Source organism: Phalaenopsis equestris, unplaced genomic scaffold, assembly GCF_001263595.1.
Source record: "Phalaenopsis equestris unplaced genomic scaffold, ASM126359v1 Scaffold000036, whole genome shotgun sequence".
Taxonomy (NCBI): domain Eukaryota; kingdom Viridiplantae; phylum Streptophyta; class Magnoliopsida; order Asparagales; family Orchidaceae; genus Phalaenopsis; species Phalaenopsis equestris.
In genome coordinates this window covers 6,220,950-6,229,813 of record NW_018164478.1, presented here as the reverse complement: position 1 = coordinate 6,229,813, position 8,864 = coordinate 6,220,950, and positions in this window count along the sequence as shown.

Sequence of the window (8,864 nt, the reverse complement as noted above, 5' to 3'; positions counted from 1 at the left end):
AAAAGTATCTTTCTCACTACAATGAGATTTTGGTAAAATGAGATGAGATAAAAAGTTTTAATATGTATTGTGCCAAATAGGAGCAAATCCATGGCTAGGCTAGGAGGATACTGACTCCCACTCCAGAGCTCCCACTTCCCTTCACCTGAAGGCTAACTATCACTTTAGTTTTTAAACACTAAGATAAATTAAGGATTTTAGTCTGTCACCCTAAAATCTCCAATTCTACACCCAACAATGTATATTTCCTTATTTATTTACACTTAATTCCATGAACGAAATACTCCTTCATGGAATCAAATGTGATCTCTACTCTGTTGTAGAACTCATACTCCATTTCTCGGATCACATGTTTCACAAAACATTTTAATAATTCAATGAGTCAGATCAAAAAGTAAATTAAGTTTGGAGTTGAAAAATTATCACAGTTTATTTTATATTTTAATATTGGCACATCCATATTATATCTTCATTTCACCATATCTCAGAGTAGAGAGAAAGATAAAGGAAACTACTCATACTTCATGATAAAGATACAACAAAACACAAATTTCATATATAAAAGAAAATTCATACAATACTAATAAACAAACAACACTTATTTGAAACTCTTTCTTAAAGCAAATCCCTTGTAGCCTCCCCTAGGAAATGTAGGAAGAAGAAATCTCTCACCTTTCTCCTTCTCCAACACTCAAAGAAGATTTCACACTTAATATCACCACAAAAACTCTAAACTTTTAAAGAAAAATCACTAATAGACTCCTGAATGGTGGGGGAATGAAGAGGGAAAAAGTGTATGGAGGTGAGGTGTGTCGAAAAAGAGAAAAGAGGAATGAGGAGGAGCCCTTTTTCTGGTTAATTTTGGCCCCAAATAGAGCTTAGAGTCGGTTCTCCAATAGGTGTATCCATATACTCTTCAAAAAGCTTCCAAATTTGTCAAATCTTTTAGAAACAAGGTCTAAACCGACATTGGCATCGTCTGCTCCAGTGATCCATAATTTAATTCGCTGCTCTCTGTCAAACGACGCTGTCGGCGCTGCTGTCGGCGCTGCTTCTAGCGTCGTCAGTGCTGAGTAAAATCCACCATCTATTTTGTAAGTCTGCGTTGTTGACACTGCTCCTTGCGCCGATAATGCCAACGACGCTGAGTATTTCTTCAAAAATGTCGTTTTGACTCTAAATTTCATCTTTTTGCTTCCTTTTTGCTTCAAGTCTTAAAAATCAACAACCTGCAAGAAAAAAAATATTTTCCATTAAAGTGCAATATCGCCAAAAATGAGTATAAAATATGGGTCTAAAAATGCAAATATTTTTGGTGTATCAGCTAGCAGCCACTTTTGGCCAGACCGGACACCTTAGCCACCAAGAAACAACAATGCCAAAAGCACCAACATGGCTTAAACCATAATTTCCACCCATCCAATGTGGTTCATTCGAATTGGATTCTTTCCCTTGTCAGCCCTCCACCTCAACAACATGTTGGACACCTCAGCTTGCCCACTTGGCCACTATGGCCAGGCTTATAAAACCATCACCACCCCACGATCAAACAAATGTGATTCACTAACCTTGACGAAGCCGAGCCAAAATTGTTCCAAACCCTCCTAACACTTAATGAAGCGCATCCCAAGCATCCTCAAGCCTTTGTCCCCACCATATAACCCTAATTTGAAAGCTCAAAACCAGGACTTTTTTCGGCCATTCCACCAAACTCCACAAAACTTCAAATTCACCATCCCAAAAGCTTCACCACACATCAAAAACACCTCCCCAATAAAAATCTCTCTTTCCTGAGCCCTTTACCATAGCCCTAGACTACACCTGAGCCACCATTTGGTCTAGAACATACCTAGACTAACCTAGACCCGTTGGCAGCTCAAGTTGGCACTCAGAGGATGTTCGCGACATCAAGGCAAAGCTTTCAAAGAAACCCAATCAAGGCCTCACCTTTTGGGCAAAGTTAAAACCCGAAACACCTCATTTTTGCTTCAATTTGGGCTGTTGTGAAAGAAACTTGCAATTCATATGTATCTAGCTCCATAGATGTGTTCATCTCACTTATATGAAGGTATATGAACAAATCACACTTAATTTAATTGTGTATCGAGAGAGATGTTAGGGTTAGAACACAAATGGTTCTTGGGTGTGGACGAATGGAGACGATGAACGAATGTCATCCATTCACGCGTGTATCAAAGAAACAACAGAGATCGAGTGGGACGGGGGAACGTTACACGAACAATGGGCCGAGTCAGCGCTAAGGTGTAAAGCTCAACTAATCAGCGAGCAACGCATGAGGCTTCGACGGATACGAGGATGACGTGGTGTCCGATGTGGATAAGTAGGAAAATAGGGTTTTTTTATTTAAATAAATATTGAAAATGTCATTTAATTTTAAAAATTCATGTATTGGTGTAGAAAAATTCTAAAAATAAAATAAAAAACATTTGTGCTCATTAAACAGAGGAGAATGTAATGAACCAAAAAAAATGTTTAGCAAATATTTTATTTTAAATTAATTAAAACATGAGAGACAAATTTAATTATAATTAATTAAATAATTATCATAATTACATGAAATTTTAAGGGCTTATTTCTAATGACCTTAGGGAGGTTCTCTGATTTTTCTGATGTCAGAGGACACCCCTAACATCAAAAGCCCTAATTTTCTAGGGATTTTATATATTTTTTTTAAAAACTATTAAAAATTAAATAAAAATCAGACAAATATAAAATCATGTTTGCTATGTCCATTGTGGTTAGTGGACCTTAGGAAAAAATTAAAAATATGATTTAAAATAAAGAAATGTATTATTGGACATTTTCCTATTTAAAAGTTAATCAAAATTAAGATATGTAAATATAATTTTAAAAAATCACAAAAACACTTCAAATTGAAGAAAGTAACCCTAAGATGTCTACATATAACTCTTAAAGTCAAAAAGTTTATTTTTAATATAAATTTTTTTTAAAGAATATGCAATTATTGCTTAAAATAATTATAAAACATAAATAAAAATAAAAATAAAAATATAAAATTATGTTTGGGGTATTCTTTATGACCATAGGATTCTAGGAAAAATAGAATTAAAGTTAAAACAAAAAAGTTTTTTAAAATAATTTTTTAATTAAATAATAAATTTAAAAAATTAATAATTACAAAAATAATAAAATACTTTAAAATAATAGAAATTACTCCTTGAATAAAGAAAACAGCTTGGACATAATTTTACAATTTTTAAAAATTATAAAAATGTATTTTAAATACTTAAGTAATTTTTTCTATATTTTTTAAAAATAATTATGAAAAATAAATTAAAATTAAAATCTCAAAACTTAAAAAAAATTTTGTTTTCTTTCTAGTGAGAGAGACTAATGAAAAATATAAAACTTAATTTTTAAATAAAATATATTTTCTATTTATTTATTCATTAAATTTAATTTAAAAAATAAAAAAAATTAAAATACAATTTAAAATTTTATGAAAATTATTCTGAGAGGCCCTCTGACCCATAGAAACACAATTAAATTTTCTTAAGAACAAAAAAAATTAAATAAATTAACATTGAAAATCCTTAATTATTGACCAAAAATAATTTTCAAAAATAAAAATAAATTAGAAAATTCTAGATTCTCCTCTGATGCTTCAATTAAGCTAAGAGTAATGTGACAACAAGCTTTCGTTGTCATTTGAATTAAATTAAAAGAGTTATAGGGTAGGAAACCCTAGGAGTAAAATTGTAATTTTGGAATTTTGTACCCTAATTAAGATTTAGGTTAAATCAAAGGGTAAAAGGGTAATGTTTATAATAATTAACTTTCTAAGATGATTGAAACTTAAAGGTAAAAGGGTAGAAATCAATTCATACCATTTTCTACTAAAGGGTATAATTATAATTATCCAAATTATTGAGAATTGGAAGCAAATTAAATTTAGATGATCTAAGTGTGAGGGTGATACACCAAAATAATGTGTTATTTTAAGTTCACATTTTATGCTTACTTTTGGAGATATTGCACTTTAAAGAAGGGTTTTTTTTCATATTTTTAATTGCAGGTATATCAATTTTAGGCATTTGGAGCAAAAGTAACAAAAAAGAGAAAATTTGGAGCAAAAATAAAAAACTTTGTGATTCAGGCACCAGATTGGCACTTGAAGCACCATTTTCCAGAGAGCTAGCGCCTGAAGCGTCATTATATAGAGAAGCAGCGCTTGAAGTGCCAGAACCCAAAACAACGCGAACTTAAGTAACTTGGCGCCTGATGCACTAGAGACGATATTTAATGGATTAAAGCGGTTCGAGATGAATTTTGAGTGGATTTTGAAGGCTTCAAATGTGTCAAATGCCCCATGGAGTGATTCAATGCATCTAGACACTTTGGAAGGTCCTCTAATGAAAGGATATATCTCTTGAATGAATGGACATGTCTTTTGGGTTTCAAAAGGTGTGACTTTTAGAGAGAATTTAGGAGGAAATTTTGAATTCTTTTTTAGAGAAGGCAACCACTAATTAAAAGGAGAGGAGTCTAGGGCTAAAAGGAGGTTCGGTGGCAAGAGAGAGAGAGGCGAGAGACAAGTGAGAGAGTGAAAGACTTGGAGATTTTCTTCTAGGGTACTAAGAGGAGAGGGAAAGTGAGAGATTTCTACTTCATTACATTTCCACGATAGAATTGAGAGTGCTTGTAAAGAGGGAAAGTGCTTAAAAAGAACTTCTAGGGATTCGCTTGGGAAGGAGTGTGAGGTAAGTTGTGTCTTTTATTTCTTTGTTTTGTAAACTTATTTTTATATATGAAATCTGTGTTTTGTTGTTTCCTTCTCATGAATTCTGAGTAGTCTTCTTTATCCTTCTCCCTACTCTGAGATATGGTTTTGTGAAGAATTGATTTTGTTTTATACGGTTTTAAATATCAATAATTTGTGATGATATAAACTTCGATCTTAATTTACTTTTCAATCTGGCCAATTAAAATATTAAAATTAAGATCCGAAAGGACTACGATTTCTACAACATGGTGAGATTCATATTCAGTTTCATGGGTGAGAATGTAATCCATGGGGTTAAGTGCAAATAAATGGAGAAATATACTTTATTAGACCCAAAATTGGAGTTTTCAAGGTGACAGATTAAAATCCTCAATTTGGTCCAGTTGATTGGAAACTAATGCGAGATTGTAGCCTTCAGGCAAGGGAGATGTGGGAGCTCTAGAGTGAGAGCCGGTATCCTCCCAACCTAACCACAGAATTAGGGACCAAACTTCGAATAAATTAATGTTCTTTATGCACTTGAAAGAGAGAGTAAAGAATAAGATTGCTCATATTTGGCACAATATAGTTTTATATATAATTTTTTAAATGATTTTAATTTCTTCACAATCCATTAACTCATTATAAAGGGATGGATGTTTTCTTAGATTTGAACTCTTCATCACAGAAACATTGTTTAGTTTTTATAAGTTTACTTTTAAAGTTTAGCAATTAGTTTAGTTAACTTAGTTCTTTTAACTACATTTTATTTAGCATACACTCAATTACTTTAGATTTGAATTTCACACTTAAGTTTTGTAGTTTAAGTTTTGTGTTTTACATTATAGTCATAAGAATTTGTAACTTCCATGTGAGATCGATACTTAGGACTCCATTAGAGCCCTTTAGTACTTGAGTGATATGTATATTTGCGATATTATTACATGTTTGGGAGTTTAAAAATTTTAAGAGATAAAATTATTTTTATTAAAGTTATTTTTATTGGGATTGCATTGCTTATTTATTATTAGAGATGTCGTGTGTGTTTTGTAGTATTAAAAAATATTTACAAAAACAACACACAACAAATGTTGTATCAAGTTTTTTGCGTCATTGTTGGGTAAGTAAAGGTAAATTACTTTATAATTTAAAACAATTTATTTGAATTGAAAAACTTATTATATTTTAATTTGAATATTTTGATATTTTAGTGTGTTTACTTAGTTTAATTTCTTATTGTGTTTGTTTATGTATAGTTTAAGATTTGAAAATTTAGTACCTTACAATTCAGAGTTAGAAATAATAATTAGAAAAATTTGAAAACAACAAAAAGAAATGGATAATTTTAACAAAATGACTTGCAATTTAAATAATTCTAAAAAAGAAAATGAACATAATTAGAGACCTTTAAGAGATTATGCTAATCCTACAGTAGATGAAATTCATTTGAGTATACAAAACCCTGTTGAAGCTGCCAATTCATTTGAGCTTAAACCTGCTATTATTCAAATGGTACAAAATAATCAGTTTGGAGGAACACCAACTGAAGATCCTAACTTACACCTTGCTAGTTTTCTAGAATTGTATGCTACATTTAAATATGATGGAGTGTCAAATGATGTCGCCAGACTTAGAATTTTTTCTTTTTCATTAAGGGATAAAGCTAAAATGTGGTTAAAATCGTTAGAACCTGAATTTATCAGAACTTAGGGAGACTTATCACAATAATTTTTATCTAAATATTTCTCACCATAAAAAAATACTAAGCTTAGAAATGATATTACATCTTTTTGTCAGTTTGAAGGGGAATCAATTTATGAAGCTCAGGAAAGATTTAAAGATCTCCTTATGAAGTGTCCACACCATGTGTTCAGATTGCTTAATAATTCAAACCTTTTATGGTGGATTGGTTGGATCTCTTAGATTGATAATTGACGTTGTTGCTGGTGGATCATTATGTCAAAAGCATTCGATGAATCTTATTCGTTAATTGAAGAGATGACTACTAATAATTTTTAATGGCCCTCTGAAAGGGTGGTAAATCCAAAAAAAATACTAGTATTCAAGATTTTGATGCAATATCTATATTGGCTGCTTAAATAACTGTTATATCAAAAAAGATAGATCAATATGGGACAAATTATTCTCAAACACCACTTGTGCTTGAGGAAAACTCATTAGGACAAATGATAGAATCTCAATCTTCTTATGAGACATTAAATGCAATAAATAGTCATTTTAATAATCTTAATGCCAATATTTATAATCATGGTTGGAAGAATCATCCAAATTTTAGTTAAAGTAACAATAACTCTAATGTTATTAATCCGCAATGGGGAAACAATGTTGCAAACTTATTGAGAAACTCCAACAATCAAGGAAACCCAACTTATAAACCTTAAAGGTTTTAATAGTAATTTGCAGAGTAAAGAGAAGAAATTGTCAATAAAAGGATTAATATTGCAAATGGGAAGTCAGTTACAAAGTCAAGGAGCTGCATTTAGAAATATGGAAAATCAGTTGCGATGTATTGTTACTGCACTTAATAATAAACCTCCAAGAATGTTGCCTAGTAATGTTGAAGTAATTTTAAAGATCAGAACAAAAAGCAAGTTAAGGCTATTCAGCTGAAAAGGCTGAGAAATGGAAAAGAATTAGAAACAAAAGTTCAAATTAAAGTGGAAGTTAAAAGTGAAAAGATGAGATGGAAAATGAAAAATCTGATGAAGATTTTCATTTTAAGTCAGAATGTTCTATCAAACCAATGAAAATTACTGTAGAAAGACCACCACTTCCATTTCCTCAAAGATTAAAGCAATAAAACAAAGATAACCAATTTTCAAAATTTTTAGAAATATTGAGGAAATTAAAAATTAATAATAAACATTCCATTTGTTGAAGCGTTGGAACAAATTGCAAGCTATGCAATGTTTATGAAGGATATACTTAAAAAGAAAGGAAGTTTGTAGATAATGAAACTGTTGCACTTAGTGAAGAGTGTAGCGATATAATTTAGAAAAAGCTTCCTTAAAAGCTTAAATATCATGATAGTTTTATTACTCCTTGTGTTATTTGCGAAAGATTTTTTTGAAAAAGCTTTATGTGATTTGTGAGCCAAAATTAATATTAAGCCTCTATCAATTTTCATAATGTTGGGTTTAGGAGACATTTCACCTACAACCTTAACTCTTCAATTAGCTGATCATTCGATTACCTACCCTAAAGGAGTTATAGAAGATGTTTTGGTAAATATTGATAAATTTATCTTTCCCGTGGATTTTATTGCATTAGATATGGAGGAAGATAAACAAATTCCTATCATTTTAGGAAACCCATTTATTGTCACTGGAAGAGCTTTAATAAATGTGCATAAAGGAGAACTAACTATGAGAGTTAGTGATTAAGAGGTTACGTTTAATATTGAAAAATCAATGAGATACCCTGCAAAAGAGTGAGATATTGAATGCTTCAGAATGAATATAAATGACTATTTAAGCCATGAATATTTCATGAAGACATTTTAAAAAAAAATCTGAAAAAGAATATTTGGAATATGAGGACGAGGATAAAATTCAAGAGGAATCTATGGAAGTGAGTAATAAAGAATTGGATTATATTCTGGATCAATTAAAAATGTTAGATCCTACATATAATAATTAAAATTTGGTTTCATCTATTGAGAAACCTTCTAAACTAGAAATGAAAACACTTCCTACACATTTAAAGTATGCATTTTTAGGAGATTTATCCATATTACCTGCTATTGTATCCTTAGAATTAACTGATACACAAGAACGAAAGTTGTCGGAAACTTTAAGAAGATATAAAAAAGCCTTTGGATGGACATTAACAGATATTAAGGAAATCAGTCATTCAATTTGTATGCATAGATTTTATTGGAAGATCATAATGAACCAAGAGCTGATCCTCAAAGAAGATTGAACCCTATGATGAAAGAAGTTGTCAAGAAAGAGATTTTAAAATGGTTAGATGCTGCAATAATATATCCTATTTCAGAGAGTGCTTGGGAGAGTCCAATTCACTGTATTCCAAAGAAAGGATGTGTGACTGTTGAAGAAAATGAGAAAAATGAATCAATACCAATAAGACAAGTTACTGG